This window comes from Phyllobates terribilis, unplaced genomic scaffold, assembly GCF_046119375.1.
Source record: "Phyllobates terribilis strain yellow unplaced genomic scaffold, ASM4611937v1 Scaffold_12__6_contigs__length_324123572, whole genome shotgun sequence".
In the NCBI taxonomy this organism is placed as follows: domain Eukaryota; kingdom Metazoa; phylum Chordata; class Amphibia; order Anura; family Dendrobatidae; genus Phyllobates; species Phyllobates terribilis.
This window is the reverse complement of record NW_027362772.1, coordinates 167,743,623-167,767,205: the sequence shown is the minus strand read 5'-3', so window position 1 is coordinate 167,767,205 and position 23,583 is coordinate 167,743,623.

Below are 23,583 nucleotides of genomic sequence, written 5' to 3'. Positions count from 1 at the left end.
TGAAATTTTCAAAAATCCAGAATATTGGCTGAAAACGACTAAATATCAAGGTCTCATTGGGCGAATTGCTCTGGAACTGAAATCGGAACGCTCACTGACATTTCCCTTATCTGAAAGTCTGATAAACGCCGGAAAAATGACTAAGTCCCAAAAAAAAATTTTTTCAACTTTTTTCAATTTTACTCCCCGTGGGATATATATTCTACCCACACACATTTGGAACTCTCCTGGGGTACCCTCACACATATTATTCCCTCATTTAGTGGATATTTTCACAAAAAAGTGAAATTTTCAAAAATCAAAAATATTAGCTGAAAACTGCTAAATATCAAGGACACATTGGGCGAATCACTCTGGAACTAAAATCAAAACGCTCACTGACATTTGCCCTATCTGAAAGTCTAATAAACGCCGGAAAAATGACTAAGTCGAAAAAAAAAAAATTTTCATCTTTTTCAATTTTACACCCATGGGATATATATTCTATCCACACACATTTGGAACTCTCCTGGGGTACCCTCACACATATTATTCCCTCATTTAGTGGATATTTTCACAAAAAAGTGAAATTTTCAAAAATCCAAAATATTGGCTGAAAACGACTGAATATCAAAGACTCATTCGGCGAATCGCTCTGGAACTGAAATCGGAACGCTCACTGACATTTCCCTTATCTGAAAGTCTGATAAACGCCGGAAAAATTACTAAGTCCAAAAAAAAAATTTCTTCAACTTTTTTCAATTTTACTCCCGTGGGATATATATTCTACCCACACACATTTGGAACTCTCCTGGGGTACCCTCACACATATTATTCCCTCATTTAGAGGATATTTTCACAAAAAAGTGAAATTTTCAAAAATCCAAAATATTGGCTGAAAACGACTAAATATCAATGAATCATTGGGCGAATCGCTCTGGAACTGAAATCGGAACGCTCACTGACATTTCCCCTATCTGAAAGTCTGATAAACGCCGGAAAAATGACTAAGTCCAAAAAAAAAATTTTTTCAACTTTTTTCAATTTTACCCCCGTGGGATATACCCACACACATTTGGAACTCTCCTGGGGTACCCTCACACATATTATTCCCTCATTTTGTGGATATTTTCACAAAAAAGTGAAATTTTCAAAAATCCAGAAAATTGGCTGAAAATGACTAAATATCACGGTCTCATTGGGCGAATCGCTCTGGAACTGAAATTGCAATGCTCACTGACATTTCCCAGGAACTCTCCTGGGGTACCCTCACACATATTATTCCCTCATTTAGTGGATATTTTCACAAAAAAGTGAAATTTTCAAAAATCCAAAATATTGGCTGAAAACGACTGAATATCAAAGACTCATTCGGCGAATCGCTCTGGAACTGAAATCGGAACGCTCACTGACATTTCCCTTATCTGAAAGTCTGATAAACGCCGGAAAAATTACTAAGTCCAAAAAAAAAATTTCTTCAACTTTTTTCAATTTTACTCCCGTGGGATATATATTCTACCCACACACATTTGGAACTCTCCTGGGGTACCCTCACACATATTATTCCCTCATTTAGAGGATATTTTCACAAAAAAGTGAAATTTTCAAAAATCCTAAATATTGGCTGAAAACGACTAAATATCAATGAATCATTGGGCGAATCGCTCTGGAACTGAAATCGGAACGCTCACTGACATTTCCCCTATCTGAAAGTCTGATAAACGCCGGAAAAATGACTAAGTCCAAAAAAAAAATTTTTTCAACTTTTTTCAATTTTACCCCCGTGGGATATACCCACACACATTTGGAACTCTCCTGGGGTACCCACACACATATTATTCCCTCATTTAGTGGATATTTTCACAAAAAAGTGAAATTTTCAAAAATCCAGAAAATTGGCTGAAAACGACTAAATATCAAGGACTCATTGGGCGAATTGCTCTGGAACTGAAATCGGAACGCTCACTGACATTTACCTTATCTGAAAGTCTGATAAACGCCGGAAAAATGACTAAGTCCAAAAAAAAATTTTTTTCAACTTTTTTCAATTTTACTCCCCGTGGGATATATATTCTACCCACACACATTTGGAACTCTCCTGGGGTACCCTCACACATATTATTCCCTCATTTAGTGGATATTTTCACAAAAAAGTGAAATTTTCAAAAATCCAAAATATTGGCTGAAAACGACTAAATATCAAGGAATCATTGGGCGAATCGCTCTGGAACTGAAATCGGAAAGCTCACTGACATTTCCCCTATCTGAAAGTCTGATCAACGCCGGAAAAATGACTAAGTCGAAAAAAAAAAATTTTTCATCTTTTTTCAATTTTACACCCGTGGGATATATATTCTACCCACACACATTTGGAACTCTCTTGGGGTACCCTCACACATATTATTCCCTCATTTAGTGGATATTTTCACAAAAAAGTGAAATTTTCAAAAATCCAGAATATTGGCTGAAAACGACTAAATATCAAGGTCTCATTGGGCGAATTGCTCTGGAACTGAAATCGGAACGCTCACTGACATTTCCCTTATCTGAAAGTCTGATAAACGCCGGAAAAATGACTAAGTCCCAAAAAAAATTTTTTTCAACTTTTTTCAATTTTACTCCCCGTGGGATATATATTCTACCCACACACATTTGGAACTCTCCTGGGGTACCCTCACACATATTATTCCCTCATTTAGTGGATATTTTCACAAAAAAGTGAAATTTTCAAAAATCAAAAATATTAGCTGAAAACTGCTAAATATCAAGGACACATTGGGCGAATCGCTCTGGAACTAAAATCAAAACGCTCACTGACATTTGCCCTATCTGAAAGTCTAATAAACGCCGGAAAAATGACTAAGTCGAAAAAAAAAAATTTTTCATCTTTTTCAATTTTACACCCATGGGATATATATTCTATCCACACACATTTGGAACTCTCCTGGGGTACCCTCACACATATTATTCCCTCATTTAGTGGATATTTTCACAAAAAAGTGAAATTTTCAAAAATCCAAAATATTGGCTGAAAACGACTGAATATCAAAGACTCATTCGGCGAATCGCTCTGGAACTGAAATCGGAACGCTCACTGACATTTCCCTTATCTGAAAGTCTGATAAACGCCGGAAAAATTACTAAGTCCAAAAAAAAAATTTCTTCAACTTTTTTCAATTTTACTCCCGTGGGATATATATTCTACCCACACACATTTGGAACTCTCCTGGGGTACCCTCACACATATTATTCCCTCATTTAGAGGATATTTTCACAAAAAAGTGAAATTTTCAAAAATCCAAAATATTGGCTGAAAACGACTAAATATCAATGAATCATTGGGCGAATCGCTCTGGAACTGAAATCGGAACGCTCACTGACATTTCCCCTATCTGAAAGTCTGATAAACGCCGGAAAAATGACTAAGTCCAAAAAAAAAATTTTTTCAACTTTTTTCAATTTTACCCCCGTGGGATATACCCACACACATTTGGAACTCTCCTGGGGTACCCTCACACATATTATTCCCTCATTTTGTGGATATTTTCACAAAAAAGTGAAATTTTCAAAAATCCAGAAAATTGGCTGAAAATGACTAAATATCACGGTCTCATTGGGCGAATTGCTCTGGAACTGAAATTGCAATGCTCACTGACATTTCCCAGGAACTCTCCTGGGGTACCCTCACACATATTATTCCCTCATTTAGTGGATATTTTCACAAAAAAGTGAAATTTTCAAAAATCCAAAATATTGGCTGAAAACGACTGAATATCAAAGACTCATTCGGCGAATCGCTCTGGAACTGAAATCGGAACGCTCACTGACATTTCCCTTATCTGAAAGTCTGATAAACGCCGGAAAAATTACTAAGTCCAAAAAAAAAATTTCTTCAACTTTTTTCAATTTTACTCCCGTGGGATATATATTCTACCCACACACATTTGGAACTCTCCTGGGGTACCCTCACACATATTATTCCCTCATTTAGAGGATATTTTCACAAAAAAGTGAAATTTTCAAAAATCCTAAATATTGGCTGAAAACGACTAAATATCAATGAATCATTGGGCGAATCGCTCTGGAACTGAAATCGGAACGCTCACTGACATTTCCCCTATCTGAAAGTCTGATAAACGCCGGAAAAATGACTAAGTCCAAAAAAAAAATTTTTTCAACTTTTTTCAATTTTACCCCCGTGGGATATACCCACACACATTTGGAACTCTCCTGGGGTACCCACACACATATTATTCCCTCATTTAGTGGATATTTTCACAAAAAAGTGAAATTTTCAAAAATCCAGAAAATTGGCTGAAAACGACTAAATATCAAGGACTCATTGGGCGAATTGCTCTGGAACTGAAATCGGAACGCTCACTGACATTTACCTTATCTGAAAGTCTGATAAACGCCGGAAAAATGACTAAGTCCAAAAAAAAATTTTTTTCAACTTTTTTCAATTTTACTCCCCGTGGGATATATATTCTACCCACACACATTTGGAACTCTCCTGGGGTACCCTCACACATATTATTCCCTCATTTAGTGGATATTTTCACAAAAAAGTGAAATTTTCAAAAATCAAAAATATTAGCTGAAAACTACTAAATATCAAGGACACATTGGGCGAATCGCTCTGGAACTAAAATCAAAACGCTCACTGACATTTGCCCTATCTGAAAGTCTGATAAACGCCGGAAAAATGACAGTCCAAAAAAACAATTTTTTCAACTTTTTTCAATTTTACCCCCGTGGGATATATATTCTACCCACACACATTTGGAACTCTCCTGGGGTACCCACACACATATTATTCCCTCAATTAGTGGATATTTTCACAAAAAAGTGAAATTTTCAAAAATCCAGAAAATTGACTGAAAACGACTAAATATCAAGGACTCATTGGGCGAATTGCTCTGGAACTGAAATCGGAACGCTCACTGACATTTCCCTTATCTGAAAGTCTGATAAACGCCGGAAAAATGACTAAGTCGAAAAAAAAAAAATTTTCATCTTTTTCAATTTTACACCCATGGGATATATATTCTACCCACACACATTTGGAACTCGCCTGGGGTACCCTCACACATATTATTCGCTCATTTAGTGGATATTTTCACAAAAAAGTGAAATTTTCAAAAATCCAAAATATTGGCTGAAAACGACTGAATATCAAAGACTCATTCGGCGAATCGCTCTGGAACTGAAATCGGAACGCTCACTGACATTTCCCTTATCTGAAAGTCTGATAAACGCCGGAAAAATTACTAAGTCCAAAAAAAAAATTTCTTAAACTTTTTTCAATTTTACTCCCGTGGGATATATATTCTACCCAAACACATTTGGAACTCTCTTGGGGTACCCTCACACATATTATTCCCTCATTTAGTGGATATTTTCACAAAAAAGTGAAATTTTCAAAAATCCAGAATATTGGCTGAAAACGACTAAATATCACGGTCTCATTGGTCGAATCGCTCTGGAACTGAAATTGCAATGCTCACTGACATTTCCCCTATCTGAAAGTCTGATAAACACAGGAAAAATGACTAAGTCCAAAAAAAAAATTTTTTCAATTTTATCCCCGTGGGATATATATTCTACCCACACACATTTGGAACTCTCCTGGGGTACCCTCACACATATTATTCCCTCATTTAGAGGATATTTTCACAAAAAAGTGAAATTTTCAAAAATCCAAAATATTGGCTGAAAACGACTAAATATCAATGAATCATTGGGCGAATCGCTCTGGAACTGAAATCGGAACGCTCACTGACATTTCCCCTATCTGAAAGTCTGATAAACGCCGGAAAAATGACTAAGTCCAAAAAAAAAATTTTTTCAACTTTTTTCAATTTTACCCCCGTGGGATATACCCACACACATTTGGAACTCTCCTGGGGTACCCACACACATATTATTCCCTCATTTAGTGGATATTTTCACAAAAAAGTGAAATTTTCAAAAATCCAGAAAATTGGCTGAAAACGACTAAATATCAAGGACTCATTGGGCGAATTGCTCTGGAACTGAAATCGGAACGCTCACTGACATTTCCCTTATCTGAAAGTCTGATAAACGCCGGAAAAATGACTAAGTCCAAAAAAAAATTTTTTTCAACTTTTTTCAATTTTACTCCCCGTGGGATATATATTCTACCCACACACATTTGGAACTCTCCTGGGGTACCCACACACATATTATTCCCTCAATTAGTGGATATTTTCACAAAAAAGTGAAATTTTCAAAAATCCAGAAAATTGACTGAAAACGACTAAATATCAAGGACTCATTGGGCGAATTGCTCTGGAACTGAAATCGGAACGCTCACTGACATTTCCCTTATCTGAAAGTCTGATAAACGCCGGAAAAATTACTAAGTCCAAAAAAAAAATTTCTTAAACTTTTTTCAATTTTACTCCCGTGGGATATATATTCTACCCAAACACATTTGGAACTCTCTTGGGGTACCCTCACACATATTATTCCCTCATTTAGTGGATATTTTCACAAAAAAGTGAAATTTTCAAAAATCCAGAATATTGGCTGAAAACGACTAAATATCACGGTCTCATTGGTCGAATCGCTCTGGAACTGAAATTGCAATGCTCACTGACATTTCCCCTATCTGAAAGTCTGATAAACACAGGAAAAATGACTAAGTCCAAAAAAAAAATTTTTTCAATTTTATCCCCGTGGGATATATATTCTACCCACACACATTTGGAACTCTCCTGGGGTACCCTCACACATATTATTCCCTCATTTAGAGGATATTTTCACAAAAAAGTGAAATTTTCAAAAATCCAAAATATTGGCTGAAAACGACTAAATATCAATGAATCATTGGGCGAATCGCTCTGGAACTGAAATCGGAACGCTCACTGACATTTCCCCTATCTGAAAGTCTGATAAACGCCGGAAAAATGACTAAGTCCAAAAAAAAAATTTTTTCAACTTTTTTCAATTTTACCCCCGTGGGATATACCCACACACATTTGGAACTCTCCTGGGGTACCCACACACATATTATTCCCTCATTTAGTGGATATTTTCACAAAAAAGTGAAATTTTCAAAAATCCAGAAAATTGGCTGAAAACGACTAAATATCAAGGACTCATTGGGCGAATTGCTCTGGAACTGAAATCGGAACGCTCACTGACATTTCCCTTATCTGAAAGTCTGATAAACGCCGGAAAAATGACTAAGTCCAAAAAAAAATTTTTTTCAACTTTTTTCAATTTTACTCCCCGTGGGATATATATTCTACCCACACACATTTGGAACTCTCCTGGGGTACCCACACACATATTATTCCCTCAATTAGTGGATATTTTCACAAAAAAGTGAAATTTTCAAAAATCCAGAAAATTGACTGAAAACGACTAAATATCAAGGACTCATTGGGCGAATTGCTCTGGAACTGAAATCGGAACGCTCACTGACATTTCCCTTATCTGAAAGTCTGATAAACGCCGGAAAAATTACTAAGTCCAAAAAAAAAATTTCTTCAACTTTTTTCAATTTTACTCCCGTGGGATATATATTCTACCCACACACATTTGGAACTCTCCTGGGGTACCCTCACACATATTATTCCCTCATTTAGTGGATATTTTCACAAAAAAGTGAAATTTTCAAAAATCCAAAATATTGGCTGAAAACGACTAAATATCAAGGAATCATTGGGCGAATCGCTCTGGAACTGAAATCGGAAAGCTCACTGACATTTCCACTATCTGAAAGTCTGATCAACGCCGGAAAAATGACTAAGTCGAAAAAAAAAAATTTTTCATCTTTTTTCAATTTTACACCCGTGGGATATATATTCTACCCACACACATTTGGAACTCTCTTGGGGTACCCTCACACATATTATTCCCTCATTTAGTGGATATTTTCACAAAAAAGTGAAATTTTCAAAAATCCAGAATATTGGCTGAAAACGACTAAATATCAAGGTCTCATTGGGCGAATTGCTCTGGAACTGAAATCGGAACGCTCACTGACATTTCCCTTATCTGAAAGTCTGATAAACGCCGGAAAAATGACTAAGTCCCAAAAAAAAATTTTTTCAACTTTTTTCACTTTTACTCCCCGTGGGATATATATTCTACCCACACACATTTGGAACTCTCCTGGGGTACCCTCACACATATTATTCCCTCATTTAGTGGATATTTTCACAAAAAAGTGAAATTTTCAAAAATCAAAAATATTAGCTGAAAACTACTAAATATCAAGGACACATTGGGCGAATCGCTCTGGAACTAAAATCAAAACGCTCACTGACATTTGCCCTATCTGAAAATCTGATAAACGCCGGAAAAATGACTAAGTCCAAAAAAAAAATTTCTTCAACTTTTTTCAATTTTACACCCGTGGGATATATATTCTACCCACACACGTTTGGAACTCTCTTGGGGTACCCTCACACATATTATTCCCTCATTTAGTGGATATTTTCACAAAAAAGTGAAATTTTCAAAAATCAAAAATACTAGCTGAAAACTACTAAATATCAAGGACACATTGGGCGAATCGCTCTGGAACTAAAATCAAAACGCTCACTGACATTTGCCCTATCTGAAAGTCTGATAAACGCCGGAAAAATGACTAAGTCCAAAAAAAAAATTTCTTCAACTTTTTTCAATTTTACACCCGTGGGATATATATTCTACCCACACACATTTGGAACTCTCCTGGGGTACCCTCACACATATTATTCCCTCATTTTGTGGATATTTTCACAAAAAAGTGAAATTTTCAAAAATCCAGAAAATTGGCTGAAAATGACTAAATATCAAGGTCTCATTGGGCGAATCGCTCTGGAACTGAAATTGCAATGCTCACTGACATTTCCCCTATCTGAAAGTCTGATAAACACAGGAAAAATGACTAAGTCCAAAAAAAAATTTTTTTCAATTTTACCCCTGTGGGATATATATTCTACCCACACACATTTGGAACTCTCCTGGGGTACCCTCACACATATTATTCCCTCATTTAGAGGATATTTTCACAAAAAAGTGAAATTTTCAAAAATCCAAAATATTGCCTGAAAACGACTAAATATCAAGGAATCATTGGGCGAATCGCTCTGGAACTGAAATCGGAACGCTCACTGACATTTCGCTTATCTGAAAGTCTGATAAACGGCGTAAAAATGACTAAGTCCAAAAAAAAAATGTTTTCAACTTTTTTCAATTTTACTCCCCGTGGGATATATATTCTACCCACACACATTTGGAACTCTCCTGGGGTACCCTCACACATATTATTCCCTCATTTAATGGATATTTTCACAAAAAAGTGAAATTTTCAAAAATCCAAAATATTGGCTGAAAACGACTAAATATCAAGGACTCATTGGGCGAATCACTCTGGAACTAAAATCGAAACGCTCACTGACATTTGCCCTATCTGAAATTCTGATAAACGCCGGAAAAATGACAGTCCAAAAAAAAAATTTTTTCAACTTTTTTCAATTTTACCCCCGTGGGATATATATTCTACCCACACACATTTGGAACTCTCCTGGGGTACCCACACACATATTATTCCCTCATTTAGTGGATATTTTCACAAAAAAGTGAAATTTTCAAAAATCCAGAAAATTGGCTGAAAACGACTAAATATCAAGGACTCATTGGGCGAATTGCTCTGGAACTGAAATCGGAACGCTCACTGACATTTCCCTTATCTGAAAGTCTGATAAACGCCGGAAAAATGACTAAGTCCAAAAAAAAATTTTTTTCAACTTTTTTCAATTTTACTCCCCGTGGGATATATATTCTACCCACACACATTTGGAACTCTCCTGGGGTACCCTCACACATATTATTCCCTCATTTAGTGGATATTTTCACAAAAAAGTGAAATTTTCAAAAATCCAAAATATTGGCTGAAAACGACTAAATATCAAGGAATCATTGGGCGAATCGCTCTGGAACTGAAATCGGAACGCTCACTGATATTTTCCCTATCTGAAAGTCTGATCAACGCCGGAAAAATGACTAAGTCGAAAAAAAAAAAATTTTCATCTTTTTTCAATTTTACACCCGTGGGATATATATTCTACCCACACACATTTGAAACTCTCTTGGGGTACCCTCACACATATTATTCCCTCATGTAGTGGATATTTTCACAAAAAAGTAAAATTTTCAAAAATCCAAAATATTGGCTGAAAACGACTGAATATCAAAGACTCATTGGGCGAATCGCTCTGGAACTGAAATCGGAACGCTCACTGACATTTCCCTTATCTGAAAGTCTGATAAACGCCGGAAAAATTACTAAGTCCAAAAAAAAAATTTCTTCAACTTTTTTCAATTTTACTCCCGTGGGATATATATTCTACCCACACACATTTGGAACTCTCCTGGGGTACCCTCACACATATTATTCCCTCATTTAGTGGATATTTTCACAAAAAAGTGAAATTTTCAAAAATCCAGAATATTGGCTGAAAACGACTAAATATCAAGGTCTCATTGGGCGAATTGCTCTGGAACTGAAATCGGAACGCTCACTGACATTTCCCTTATCTGAAAGTCTGATAAACGCCGGAAAAATGACTAAGTCCAAAAAAAAATTTTTTTCAACTTTTTTCAATTTTACTCCCCGTGGGATATATATTCTACCCACACACATTTGGAACTCTCCTAGGGTACCCTCACACATATTATTCCCTCATTTAGTGGATATTTTCACAAAAAAAGTGAAATTTTCAAAAATCAAAAATATTAGCTGAAAACTACTAAATATCAAGGACACATTGGGCGAATCGCTCTGGAACTAAAATCAAAACGCTCACTGACATTTGCCCTATCTGAAAGTCTGATAAACGCCGGAAAAATGACTAAGTCTAAAAAAAAAAAATTTTCATCTTTTTCAATTTAACACCCATGGGATATATATTCTACCCACACACATTTGGAACTCTCCTGGGGTACCCTCACACATATTATTCCCTCATTTAGTGGATATTTTCACAAAAAAGTGAAATTTTCAAAAATCCAAAATATTGGCTGAAAACGACTGAATATCAAAGACTCATTGGGCGAATCGCTCTGGAACTGAAATCGGAACGCTCACTGACATTTCCCTTATCTGAAAGTCTGATAAACGCCGGAAAAATTACTAAGTCCAAAAAAAAAATTTCTTCAACTTTTTTCAATTTTACTCCCGTGGGATATATATTCTACCCACACACATTTGGAACTCTCCTGGGGTACCCTCACACATATTATTCCCTCATTTAGTGGATATTTTCACAAAAAAGTGAAATTTTCAAAAATCCAGAATATTGGCTGAAAACGACTAAATATCAAGGTCTCATTGGGCGAATTGCTCTGGAACTGAAATCGGAACGCTCACTGACATTTCCCTTATCTGAAAGTCTGATAAACGCCGGAAAAATGACTAAGTCCAAAAAAAAATTTTTTTCAACTTTTTTCAATTTTACTCCCCGTGGGATATATATTCTACCCACACACATTTGGAACTCTCCTGGGGTACCCTCACACATATTATTCCCTCATTTAGTGGATATTTTCACAAAAAAGTGAAATTTTCAAAAATCAAAAATATTAGCTGAAAACTACTAAATATCAAGGACACATTGGGCGAATCGCTCTGGAACTAAAATCAAAACGCTCACTGACATTTGCCCTATCTGAAAGTCTGATAAACGCCGGAAAAATGACTAAGTCCAAAAAAAAAATTTCTTCAACTTTTTTCAATTTTACACCCGTGGGATATATATTCTACCCACACACATTTGGAACTCTCCTGGGGTACCCTCACACATATTATTCCCTCATTTTGTGGATATTTTCACAAAAAAGTGAAATTTTCAAAAATCCAGAAAATTGGCTGAAAATGACTAAATATCACGGTCTCATTGGGCGAATCGCTCTGGAACTGAAATTGCAATGCTCACTGACATTTCCCCTATCTGAAAGTCTGATAAACACAGGAAAAATGACTAAGTCCAAAAAAAAAATTTTTTCAATTTTACCCCCGTGGGATATATATTCTACCCACACACATTTGGAACTCTCCTGGGGTACCCTCACACATATTATTCCCTCATTTAGTGGATATTTTCACAAAAAAGTGAAATTTTCAAAAATCCAAAATATTGGCTGAAAACGACTAAATATCAAGGAATCATTGGGCGAATCGCTCTGGAACTGAAATCGGAACGCTCACTGATATTTCCCCTATCTGAAAGTCTGATCAACGCCGGAAAAATGACTAAGTCGAAAAAAAAAAAATTTTCATCTTTTTTCAATTTTACACCCGTGGGATATATATTCTACCCACACACATTTGGAACTCTCTTGGGGTACCCTCACACATATTATTCCCTCATGTAGTGGATATTTTCACAAAAAAGTGAAATTTTCAAAAATCCAGAATATTGGCTGAAAACTACTAAATATCAAGGACACATTGGGCGAATCGCTCTGGAACTAAAATCAAAACGCTCACTGACATTTGCCCTATCTGAAAGTCTGATAAACGCCGGAAAAATGACTAAGTCGAAAAAAAAAAAATTTTCATCTTTTTCAATTTAACACCCATGGGATATATATTCTACCCACACACATTTGGAACTCTCCTGGGGTACCCTCACACATATTATTCCCTCATTTAGCGGATATTTTCACAAAAAAGTGAAATTTTCAAAAATCCAAAATATTGGCTGAAAACGACTGAATATCAAAGACTCATTGGGCGAATCGCTCTGGAACTGAAATCGGAACGCTCACTGACATTTCCCTTATCTGAAAGTCTGATAAACGCCTGAAAAATTACTAAGTCCAAAAAAAAAATTTCTTCAACTTTTTTCAATTTTACTCCCGTGGGATATATATTCTACCCACACACATTTGGAACTCTCCTGGGGTACCCTCACACATATTATTCCCTCATTTAGTGGATATTTTCACAAAAAAGTGAAATTTTCAAAAATCCAGAATATTGGCTGAAAACGACTAAATATCAAGGTCTCATTGGGCGAATTGCTCTGGAACTGAAATCGGAATGCTCACTGACATTTCCCTTATGTGAAAGTCTGATAAACGCCGGAAAAATGACTAAGTCCAAAAAAAAATTTTTTTCAACTTTTTTCAATTTTACTCCCCGTTGGATATATATTCTACCCACACACATTTGGAACTCTCCTGGGGTACCCTCACACATATTATTCCCTCATTTAGTGGATATTTTCACAAAAAAGTGAAATTTTCAAAAATCAAAAATATTAGCTGAAAACTACTAAATATCAAGGACACATTGGGCGAATCGCTCTGGAACTAAAATCAAAACGCTCACTGACATTTGCCCTATCTGAAAGTCTGATAAACGCCGGAAAAATGACTAAGTCCAAAAAAAAAATTTCTTCAACTTTTTTCAATTTTACACCCGTGGGATATATATTCTACCCACACACATTTGGAACTCTCCTGGGGTACCCTCACACATATTATTCCCTCATTTTGTGGATATTTTCACAAAAAAGTGAAATTTTCAAAAATCCAGAAAATTGGCTGAAAATGACTAAATATCACGGTCTCATTGGGCGAATCGCTCTGGAACTGAAATTGCAATGCTCACTGACATTTCCCCTATCTGAAAGTCTGATAAGCACAGGAAAAATGACTAAGTCGAAAAAAAAAAAATTTTCATCTTTTTTCAATTTTACACCCGTGGGATATATATTCTACCCACACACATTTGGAACTCTCTTGGGGTACCCACACACATATTATTCCCTCATGTAGTGGATATTTTCACAAAAAAGTGAAATTTTCAAAAATCCAGAATATTGGCTGAAAACGACTAAATATCAAGGTCTCATTGGGCGAATTGCTCTGGAACTGAAATCGGAACGCTCACTGACATTTCCCTTATCTGAAAGTCTGATAAACGCCGGAAAAATGACTAAGTTCAAAAAAAAAATTTTTTCAACTTTATTCAATTTTACTCCCCGTGGGATATATATTCTACCCACACACATTTGGAACTCTCCTGGGGTACCCTCACACATATTATTCCCTCATTTAGTGGATATTTTCACAAAAAAGTGAAATTTTCAAAAATCAAAAATATTAGCTGAAAACTACTAAATATCAAGGACACATTGGGCGAATCGCTCTGGAACTAAAATCAAAACGCTCACTGACATTTGCCCTATCTGAAAGTCTGATAAACGCTGGAAAAATGACTAAGTCGAAAAAAAAATAATTTTCATCTTTTTCAATTTAACACCCATGGGATATATATTCTACCCACACACATTTGGAACTCTCCTGGGGTACCCTCACACATATTATTCCCTCATTTAGTGGATATTTTCACAAAAAAGTGAAATTTTCAAAAATCCAAAATATTGGCTGAAAACGACTGAATATCAAAGACTCATTTGGCGAATCGCTCTGGAACTGAAATCGGAACGCTCACTGACATTTCCCTTATCTGAAAGTCTGATAAACGCCGGAAAAATTACTAAGTCCAAAAAAAAAATTTCTTCAACTTTTTTCAATTTTACTCCCGTGGGATATATATTCTACCCACACACATTTGGAACTCTCCTGGGGTACCCTCACACATATTATTCCCTCATTTAGAGGATATTTTCACAAAAAAGTGAAATTTTCAAAAATCCAAAATATTGCCTGAAAACGACTAAATATCAAGGAATCATTGGGCGAATCGCTCTGGAACTGAAATCGGAACGCTCACTGACATTTCCCCTATCTGAAAGTCTGATAAACGCCGGTTAAATGACTAAGTCCAAAAAAAAAATTTTTTCAACTTTTTTCAATTTTACCCCCGTGGGATATATATTCTACCCACACACATTTGGAACTCTCCTGGGGTACCCACACACATATTATTCCCTCATTTAGTGGATATTTTCACAAAAAAGTGAAATTTTCAAAAATCCAGAAAATTGGCTGAAAATGACTAAATATCAAGGACTCAATGGGCAAATCGCTCTGGAACTGAAATCGGAACGCTCACTGACATTTCGCTTATCTGAAAGTCTGATAAACGGCGTAAAAATGACTAAGTCCAAAAAAAAAATGTTTTCAACTTTTTTCATTTTTACTACCCACACACATATGGAACTCTCCTGGGGTACCCTCACACATATTATTCCCTCATTTAGTGGATATTTTCACAAAAAAGTGAAATTTTCAAAAATCAAAAATATTAGCTGAAAACTACTAAATATCAAGGACACATTGGGCGAATCGCTCTGGAACTAAAATCAAAACGCTCACTGACATTTGCCCTATCTGAAAGTCTGATAAACGCCGGAAAAATGACTAAGTCCAAAAAAAAAAATTTCTTCAACTTTTTTCAATTTTACACCCGTGGGATATATATTCTACCCACACACATTTGGAACTCTCCTGGGGTACCCTCACACATATTATTCCCTCATTTTGTGGATATTTTCACAAAAAAGTGAAATTTTCAAAAATCCAGAAAATTGGCTGAAAATGACTAAATATCACGGTCTCATTGGGCGAATCGCTCTGGAATTGAAATTGCAATGCTCACTGACATTTCCCCTATCTGAAAGTCTGATAAACACAGGAAAAATGACTAAGTCCAAAAAAAAATTTTTTCAATTTTACCCCCTTGGGATATATATTCTACCCACACACATTTGGAACTCTCCTGGGGTACCCTCACACATATTATTCCCTCATTTAGAGGATATTTTCACAAAAAAGTGAAATTTTCAATAATCCAAAATATTGGCTGAAAACGACTAAATATCAAGGAATCATTGGGCGAATCGCTCTGGAACTGAAATCGGAACGCTCACTGACATTTCCCCTATCTGAAAGTCTGATAAACGCCGGAAAAATGACTAAGTCCAAAAAAAAAATTTTTTCAACTTTTTTCAATTTTACCCCCGTGGGATATATATTCTACCCACACACATTTTGGAACTCTCCTGGGGTACCCACACACATATTATTCCCTCATTTAGTGGATATTTTCACAAAAAAGTGAAATTTTCAAAAATCCAGAAAATTGGCTGAAAATGACTAAATATCAAGGACTCAATGGGCAAATCACTCTGGAACTGAAATCGGAACGCTCACTGACATTTCGCTTATCTGAAAGTCTGATAAACGGCGTAAAAATGACTAAGTCCAAAAAAAAAATGTTTTCAACTTTTTTCAATTTTACTCCCCGTGGGATATATATTCTACCCACACACATTTGGAACTCTCTTGGGGTACCCTCACACATGTTATTCCCTCATTTAGTGGATATTTTCACAAAAAAGTGAAATTTTCAAAAATCCAGAATATTGGCTGAAAACGACTAAATATCAAGGACTCATTGGGCGAATTGCTCTGGAACTGAAATCGGAACGCTCACTGACATTTCCCCTATCTGAAAGTCTGATCAACGCCGGAAAAATGACTAAGTCCAAAAAAAAAATTTTTTAAACTTTTTTCAATTTTACCCCCGTGGGATATATATTCTACCCACACACATTTGGAACTCTCCTGGGGTACCCTCACACATATTATTCCCTCATTTAGTGGATATTTTCACAAAAAATGGAAATTTTCAAAAATCAAAAATATTGGCTGAAAACTACTAAATATCAAGGACACATTAGGCGAATCGCTCTGGAACTAAAATCGAAATGCTCACTGACATTTGCCCTATCTGAAAGTCTGATAAACGCCGGAAAAATGACTAAGTCCAAAAAAAAAATTTTTTAAACTTTTTTCAATTTTACCCCCGTGGGATATATATTCTACCCACACACATTTGGAACTCTCCTGGGGTACCCACACACATATTATTCCCTCATTTAGTGGATATTTTCACAAAAAAGTGAAATTTTCAAAAATCCAGAAAATTGGCTGAAAATGACTAAATATCAAGGACTCATTGGGCAAATCGCTCTGGAACTGAAATCGGAACGCTCACTGACATTTCGCTTATCTGAAAGTCTGATAAACGGCGTAAAAATGACTAAGTCCAAAAAAAAAATGTTTTCAACTTTTTTCAATTTTACCCCCGTGGGATACATATTCTACCCACACACATTTGGAACTCTCCTGGGGTACCCTCAAACATATTATTCCCTCATTTAGTGGATATTTTCACAAAAAAGTGAATTTTCAAAAATCCAAAATATTGGCTGAAAACGACTAAATATCAAGGACTCATTGGGCGAATCGCTCTGGAACTGAAATCGGAATGCTCACTGACATTTCCCCTATCTGAAAGTCTGATCAACGCCGGAAAAATGACTAAGAGCAAAAAAAAAAAATTTTCAACTTTTTCAATTTTACCCCCGTGGGATATATATTCTACCCACACACATTTGGAACTCTCCTGGGGTACCCTCACACATATTATTACCTCATTTAGTGGATATTTTCACAAAAAAGTGAATTTTCAAAAATCCAAAATATTAGCTGAAAACGACTAAATATCAAGGACTCATTGGGCGAATCGCTCTGGAACTGAAATCGGAACGCTCACTGACATTTGCCCTATCTGAAAGTCTGATCAACGCCGGAAAAATGACTAAGTCCAAAAAAAAAATGTTTTCAACTTTTTTCAATTTTACCCCCGTGGGATATATATTCTGCCCACACACATTTGGAACTCTCCTGGAGTACCTTAACACATATTATTCCCTCATTTAGTGGATATTTTCACAAAAAAGTGAAATTTTCAAAAATCCAGAAAATTGGCTGAAAACAACTAAATATCAAGGACTCATTGGGCGAATCGCTCTGGAACTGAAATCGGAACGCTCACTGACATTTCCCTTATCTGAAAGTCTGATAAACGCCGGAAAAATTACTAAGTCCAAAAAAAAAATGTCTTCAACTTTTTTCAATTTTACTCCCGTGGGATATATATTCTACCCACACACATTTGGAACTCTCCTGGGGTACCCTCAGACATATTATTCCCTAATTTAGAGGATATTTTCACAAAAACGTGACATTTTCAAAAATCCAAAATATTGGCTGAAAACGACTAAATATCAAGGACTCATTGGGCGAATCGCTCTGGAACTGAAATCGGAACGCTCACTGACATTTGCCCTATCTGAAAGTCTGATCAACGCCGGAAAAATGACTAAGTCCAAAAAAAAAATGTTTTCAACTTTTTTCAATTTTACCCCCGTGGGATATATATTCTACCCACACACATTTGGAACTCTCCTGGAGTACCTTAACACATATTATTCCCTCATTTAGTGGATATTTTCACAAAAAAGTGAAATTTTCAAAAATCCAGAAAATTGGCTGAAAACAACTAAATATCAAGGACTCATTGGGCGAATCGCTCTGGAACTGAAATCGGAACGCTCACTGACATTTCCCTTATCTGAAAGTCTGATAAACGCCGGAAAAATTACTAAGTCCAAAAAAAAAATGTCTTCAACTTTTTTCAATTTTACTCCCGTGGGATATATATTCTACCCACACACATTTGGAACTCTCCTGGGGTACCCTCAGACATATTATTCCCTCATTTAGAGGATATTTTCACAAAAAAGTGAAATTTTCAAAAATCCAGAAAATTGGCTGAAAATGACTAAATATCAAGGACTCATTGGGCAAATCGCTCTGGAACTGAAATCGGAACGCTCACTGACATTTCGCTTATCTGAAAGTCTGATAAACGGCGTAAAAATGACTAAGTCCAAAAAAAAAATGTTTTCAACTTTTTTCAATTTTACTCCCCGTGGGATATATATTCTACCCACACACATTTGGAACTCTCCTGGGGTACCCTCACACATATTATTCCCTCATTTAATGGATATTTTCACAAAAAAGTGAAATTTTCAAAAATCCAAAATATTGGCTGAAAACGACTAAATATCAAGGACTCATTGGGCGAATCACTCTGGAACTGAAATCGGAACGCTCACTGACATTTCCCCTATCTGAAAGTCTGATCAACGCCGGAAAAATGACTAAGTCCAAAAAAAAAAATGTTTTCAACTTTTTTCAATTTTACCCCCGTGGGATATATATTGTAACCACACACATTTGGAACTCTCCTGGGGTACCCGCACACATATTATTCCCTCATTTAGTGGATATTTTCACAAAAAAGTGAAATTTTCAAAAATCCAGAAAATTGGCTGAAAACGACTAAATATCAAGGACTCATTGGGTGAATCGCTCTGGAACTGAAACCGGAACGCTCACTGACATTTCCCCTATTTGAAAGTCTGATCAACGCCGGAAAAATGACTAAGAACAAAAAAAAAAAGTTTTCAACTTTTTTCAATTTTACCCCCGTGGGATACATATTCTACCCACACACATTTGGAACTCTCCTGGGGTACCCTCAAACATATTATTCCCTCATTTAGTGGATATTTTCACAAAAAAGTGAATTTTCAAAAATCCAAAATATTGGCTGAAATCGACTAAATATCAAGGACTCATTGGGCGAATCGCTCTGGAACTGAAATCGGAACGCTCACTGACATTTCCCCTATCTGAAAGTCTGATCAACGCCGGAAAAATGACTAAGAGCAAAAAAAAAAAATTTTCAACTTTTTCAATTTTACCCCCGTGGGATATATATTCTACCCACACACATTTGGAACTCTCCTGGGGTACCCTCACACATATTATTACCTCATTTAGTGGATATTTTCACCAAAAAGTGAATTTTCAAAAATCCAGAAAATTGGCTGAAAACAACTAAATATCAAGGACTCATTGAGTGAATCGCTCTGGAACTGAAATCGGAACGCTCACTGACATTTCCCCTATTTGAAAGTCTGATCAACGCCGGAAAAATGACTAAGAACAAAAAAAAAAAGTTTTCAACTTTTTTCAATTTTACCCCCGTGGGATATATATTCTAACCACACACATTTGGAACTCTCCTGGGGTACCCGCACACATATTATTCCCTCATTTAGTGGATATTTTCACAAAAAAGTGAAATTTTCAAAAATCAAAAATATTGGCTGAAAACGACTGAATATCAAGGACTCATTGGGCGAATCGCTCTGGAACTGAAATCGGAACGCTCACTGACATTTCCCTTATCTGAAAGTCTGATAAACGCCGGAAAAATTACTAAGTCCAAAAAAAAAATGTCTTCAACTTTTTTCAATTTTACTCCCGTGGGATATATATTCTACCCACACACATTTGGAACTCTCCTGGGGTACCCTCACACATATTATTCCCTCATTTAGAGGATATTTTCACAAAAACGTGACATTTTCAAAAATCCAAAATATTGGCTGAAAACGACTAAATATCAAGGACTCATTGGGCGAATCGCTCTGGAACTGAAATCGGAACGCTCACTGACATTTCCCCTATCTGAAAGTCTGATCAACGCCGGAAAAATGACTAAGTCCAAAAAAAAAATGTTTTCAACTTTTTTCAATTTTACCGCCGTGGGATATATATTCTACCCACACGGATTTGCAACTCTCCTGGGGTACCATCACACATATTATTCCCTCATTTAGTGGATATTTTCACAAAAAAGTGAAATTTTCAAAAATCCAGAAAATTGGCTGAAAACGACTAAATATCAAGGACTCATTGGGTGAATCGCTCTGGAACTGAAATCGGAACGCTCACTGACATTTCCCCTATTTGAAAGTCTGATCAACGCCGGAAAAATGACTAAGAACAAAAAAAAAAAGTTTTCAACTTTTTTCAATTTTACCCCCGTGGGATACATATTCTACCCACACACATTTGGAACTCTCCTGGGGTACCCTCAAACATATTATTCCCTCATTTAGTGGATATTTTCACAAAAAAGTGAATTTTCAAAAATCCAAAATATTGGCTGAAATCGACTAAATATCAAGGACTCATTGGGCGAATCGCTCTGGAACTGAAATCGGAACGCTCACTGACATTTGCCCTATCTGAAAGTCTGATCAACGCCGGAAAAATGACTAAGTCCAAAAAAAAAATTTTTTAAACTTTTTTCAATTTTACCCCCGTGGGATATATATTCTACCCACACACATTTGGAACTCTCCTGGGGTACCCTCACACATATTATTCCCTCATTTAGTGGATATTTTCACAAAAAATGGAAATTTTCAAAAATCAAAAATATTGGCTGAAAACTACTAAATATCAAGGACACATTAGGCGAATCGCTCTGGAACTAAAATCGAAACGCTCACTGACATTTGCCCTATCTGAAAGTCTGATCAACGCCGGAAAAATGACTAAGTCCAAAAAAAAAAATGTTTTCAACTTTTTTCAATTTTAACCCCGTGGGATATATATTGTAACCACACACATTTGGAACTCTCCTGGGGTACCCGCACACATATTATTCCCTCATTTAGTGGATATTTTCACAAAAAAGTGAAATTTTCAAAAATCCAGAAAATTGGCTGAAAACGACTAAATATCAAGGACTCATTGGGTGAATCGCTCTGGAACTGAAATCGGAACGCTCACTGACATTTCCCCTATTTGAAAGTCTGATCAACGCCGGAAAAATGACTAAGAGCAAAAAAAAAAAATTTTCAACTTTTTCAATTTTACCCCCGTGGGATATATATTCTACCCACACACATTTGGAACTCTCCTGGGGTACCCTCACACATATTATTCCCTCATTTAGTGGATATTTTCACAAAAAAGTGAATTTTCAAAAATCCAAAATATTGGCTGAAAACGACTAAATATCAAGGACTCATTGGGCGAATCGCTCTGGAACTGAAATCGGAACGCTCACTGACATTTGCCCTATCTGAAAGTCTGATCAACGCCGGAAAAATGACTAAGTCCAAAAAAAAAATGTTTTCAACTTTTTTCAATTTTACCCCCGTGGGATATATATTCTACCCACACACATTTGGAACTCTCCTGGAGTACCTTAACACATATTATTCCCTCATTTAGTGGATATTTTCACAAAAAAGTGAAATTTTCAAAAATCCAGAAAATTGGCTGAAAACAACTAAATATCAAGGACTCATTGGGTGAATCGCTCTGGAACTGAAATCGGAACGCTCACTGACATTTCCCCTATTTGAAAGTCTGATCAACGACGGAAAAATGACTAAGAACAAAAAAAAAAAGTTTTCAACTTTTTTCAATTTTACCCCCGTGGGATATATATTCTAACCACACACATTTGGAACTCTCCTGGGGTACCCGCACACATGTTATTCCCTCATTTAGTGGATATTTTCACAAAAAAGTGAAATTTTCAAAAATCAAAAATATTGGCTGAAAACGACTGAATATCAAGGACTCATTGGGCGAATCGCTCTGGAACTGAAATCGGAACGCTCACTGACATTTCCCTTATCTGAAAGTCTGATAAACGCCGGAAAAATTACTAAGTCCAAAAAAAAAATGTCTTCAACTTTTTTCAATTTTACTCCCGTGGGATATATATTCTACCCACACACATTTGGAACTCTCCTGGGGTACCCTCACACATATTATTCCCTCATTTAGAGGATATTTTCACAAAAACGTGACATTTTCAAAAATCCAAAATATTGGCTGAAAACGACTAAATATCAAGGACTCATTGGGCGAATCGCTCTGGAACTGAAATCGGAACGCTCACTGACATTTCCCCTATTTGAAAGTCTGATCAACGCCGGAAAAATGACTAAGTCCAAAAAAAAAATGTTTTCAACTTTTTTCAATTTTACCGCCGTGGGATATATATTCTACCCACACGGATTTGCAACTCTACTGGGGTACCCTCACACATATTATTCCCTCATTTAGTGGATATTTTCACAAAAAAGTGAAATTTTCAAAAATCCAGAAAATTGGCTGAAAACGACTAAATATCAAGGACTCATTGGGTGAATCGCTCTGGAACTGAAATCGGAACGCTCACTGACATTTCCCCTATTTGAAAGTCTGATCAACGCCGGAAAAATGACTAAGAACAAAAAAAAAAAGTTTTCAACTTTTTTCAATTTTACCCCCGTGGGATACATATTCTACCCACACACATTTGGAACTCTCCTGGGGTACCCTCAAACATATTATTCCCTCATTTAGTGGATATTTTCACAAAAAAGTGAATTTTCAAAAATCCAAAATATTGGCTGAAAACGACTAAATATCAAGGACTCATTGGGCGAATCGCTCTGGAACTAAAATCAGAGCGCTCACTGACATTTCCCCTATCTGAAAGTCTGATAAACGCCGGAAAAATGACTAAGTCCAAAATAATTTTTTTTCAACTTTTTTCAATTTTACCGCGTGGGATATATATTCTACCCACACACATTTGGAACTCTCCTGGGGTACCCTCACACATATTATTCCCTCATTTAGTGGATATTTCGACATAAAAGTGAAATTTTCAAAAATCCAGAAAATTGGCTGAAAACGGCTAAATATCAAGGACCCATTGGGCGAATCGCTCTGGAACTGAAATCGGAACGCTCACTGACATTTGCCCTATCTGAAAGTCTGATAGACGCCGGAAAAATGACTAAGTCCAAAAAATAATTTTTTTCAACTTTTTTCAATTTTACCCCCATGGGACATATATTCTACCCACACACATTTGGAACTCTCCTG